Source organism: Mastomys coucha, chromosome X (genome assembly GCF_008632895.1).
Source record: "Mastomys coucha isolate ucsf_1 chromosome X, UCSF_Mcou_1, whole genome shotgun sequence".
Lineage (NCBI taxonomy): Eukaryota > Metazoa > Chordata > Mammalia > Rodentia > Muridae > Mastomys > Mastomys coucha.
The window spans coordinates 538675-541572 of NC_045030.1; positions in this window are offsets into that span (position 1 = coordinate 538675).

The following is a 2898-nucleotide window of genomic DNA, read 5'->3' on the forward strand; positions in this document are numbered from 1 at the left end:
GGCTCTAGACAGTGGAGTGGGCCAAAGTGGTAGGCTGACTTATAGGAGACCACCACAAGTGGGACCCATGTTGGAAGCTAGCGGGTGCTGAGATAACAGCAACCTCTTGGCTCTGGGACCAGTTAGTTATCAAGGCATGTGCTATCTAAGTACCATGACTGTGACCTGGGTGTCATACTTGGCTCTGACACATAGATGGACTTCTGTGCCATGCAGAGGCAAAGGAAAATTTTCAGTGCTTTAAAGGCTTTGTGCCTGGCAATTGTATCCATGCAGGTAAGATCAATTCAGAGAAGCCTATTGGGCCAATGATTTTACATCCAGTCCTTTGGTTACATCCTCCCATACCTGTCTGTACTAATGGTTCCCTCTGTTTTGAGGGGGAGTTCCAGTGAACTCAGTTCATCTATTCAGGGCCAATTCCAGGTCTGTGATTTAGACAGGATAATTGGGAATTAATTGGGACCTACCTCCTGAGGGTGTGTTCCCACAATAATGATACCCTGGATGTGACCCAATTACATTGGCACCTCAGGAAAAAAAAAGAGCTTAAGATAAGATTGGTTTTGACTGCTAATAATATTGCAAAATTATCTTTCCCTAGTGAGCTTCAAGGCTTTAATCCTTTAAATGTGCTAAAATAATTCCTTTTGCTTTCTTTGGGTACAGCGGCTGTTATGATCATTCTTCTTATCCTTACAGTGCAGTATGGAACACTGTAGTGAACTGCCCCTGAACTAAGTGTAAAGACCTGCCCTGAACGTCTAAGAAATGAAGAAGAGGAAGATATATGGAGTTGAGAAATCTCTTGAGTTAGTGAAGTCCTGGGCAAATGCATGCTGTTAGTTACTAATAGCCTCAGATTAAGAGGGATGGCAAAGCCTTCCTTGGGAGACTGGGTGGGAGTTGGCAGTGTGTGCAGAAAATGTCCACCATAGCTTTCTTCCTCTACAGAGACTGCTCCTACTGAGGTAGGCTAAACATGTCTCCATAGATCAGCTGTAAATAATAAGCCTGCCTCCTTGTTTATCTGTTATGTAATAACCCCAACTCCTTGTTCAGATATATGCAATAATACTGTCTCCTTGTTCAACTCTATACAATCCCAGAGTATTGCAGATGCTCTGAGGGCCCAGAGCATCTGAATCTCCCATTCCTGTCCATGTATTCATCTGTATGTCTTTTCTTCATTTTTTTTTCACCATTTGATATAGGCTCATTATTGGAGCCATGCACAGACACAGCAGATAAAGCCAGTTTAGCATTTGAAAAATGAATACAAAGAAGAGAAAAATTGAAGAAAACTATGGCTGAATTGAATACAGAATTGGAAAATTCAGTAACCCAATTGAAAAAGTCAGGACCTTGACAGTAGAACAGATCAATTAGAACATGGAATATCAGGGCTTGGCAATAAAGTAGAGGGCCTGGACCACATAATCAAATACTATAATACATCTTTTAATAGTCAAAATATTCAAGAACTTTGGAACACCATAAATTGCCAAGTCTGTGAAGTATAGGCACAGAGGAAGGATCAAAGGCATAGACTGTGAACAAGCTAATCATTTAATGAGAAATAAGAAGAAAATGTCCCCAATCTAGGGAAAGACACATTTAGTGCATATATAGGAAACACATAGAACACCAAATAGATGGGACCAGAAAAGAACCCCCCCAAGTAATATAGTTAAAACACCAAATATACAGAATGAGGAAAGGTTATTACAAGCTGGAAGAGAAAACTCACAGTAACATATGAAGGCAAATCCACCAGAATCCAGCTGACTTTTCAGTGGAATCTGTAAAAATCAGAAGTTAGAGTAATGCACTCCAAATTGTAAAAACATCAAAGATGCTAATGCAGACTACTTTATCCAGCAGTAGTTGCCATGGTGAAAGGAGAAAGAAAAAACATTCCATTATACGAACTAGCTAAAAGAATTCTTGTCCACTAAACCAGCCCTTCAGAGAAGACTGGAAGCAATATTTTACATTAAAGAGAGGAATAAACATAGCCAAGAAGCTACAGAAAGAAAACAAATGAAACTATAATTACTGAAAAAAATAGGACTAAGAACACAAAGAGAAAAAAAAAAGAAATAAGATGACAACAATCAGTACACATCTTTCAATTGTATTTTGATCAAGAAAAAATTAACCAAGAAGGCATTACAATCCCAAACACATGCTCCGAACACTGGCACAAGCAAGCACCCATATTTGAAAATGGTGTCTAATTGAGTGGCAAAGTGATAAATCAGTGAAATATTTGACAGAATAGAATAAGTCCAACTCTCACAAGAAGAGAGAGGAAAGGTAAGCTACTTAAGGGGCAGTGCAGAGAGGAAGGAGACAGTTTTACCAGAGCAGTAATATAGAGATAGGTTGCAGAGAGAGAACAGAGAACAAGCTAGACATAGGTGAAGACAGAGTGAGCTGGAGAATGAGAATGAGCCAGAAGATTAGCACAGATTCCCAGAGTTAGTTTGAGGCCAACCATAGCAACTTGGGAGAAACCCAGAGGAGCCAGATTGAGTCAGTTTAGAGAGGAGTTTGAGTCACAGTAGCTGAGTTGAACTATCCAGTCAGAGATCAGAAAGAACTAGAAAAGGTGAGCTTATTCAGCAGCAAGTCTCAGAGGCTGAAAACATTGTGGCCTAGATTAGATTGTACAGAGGCTGGAAGCTTCCAGAACTAGGCCTATGTTAGCAGATGGAAGCAGTAAGCCTTGGAGATGACAATTACATCAGGCAAATAAGAGTTACTATTACACTGACCCATGCTTGGGAAAGTGTGCTGGCTACTTTTTTTGGGGGGTGGGGTGGGGTTGAGACAGGGTTTCTCTGTGTAGCCCTGGCTGTCCTGGAACTCACTCTGTAGCCCAGGCTGGCCTCG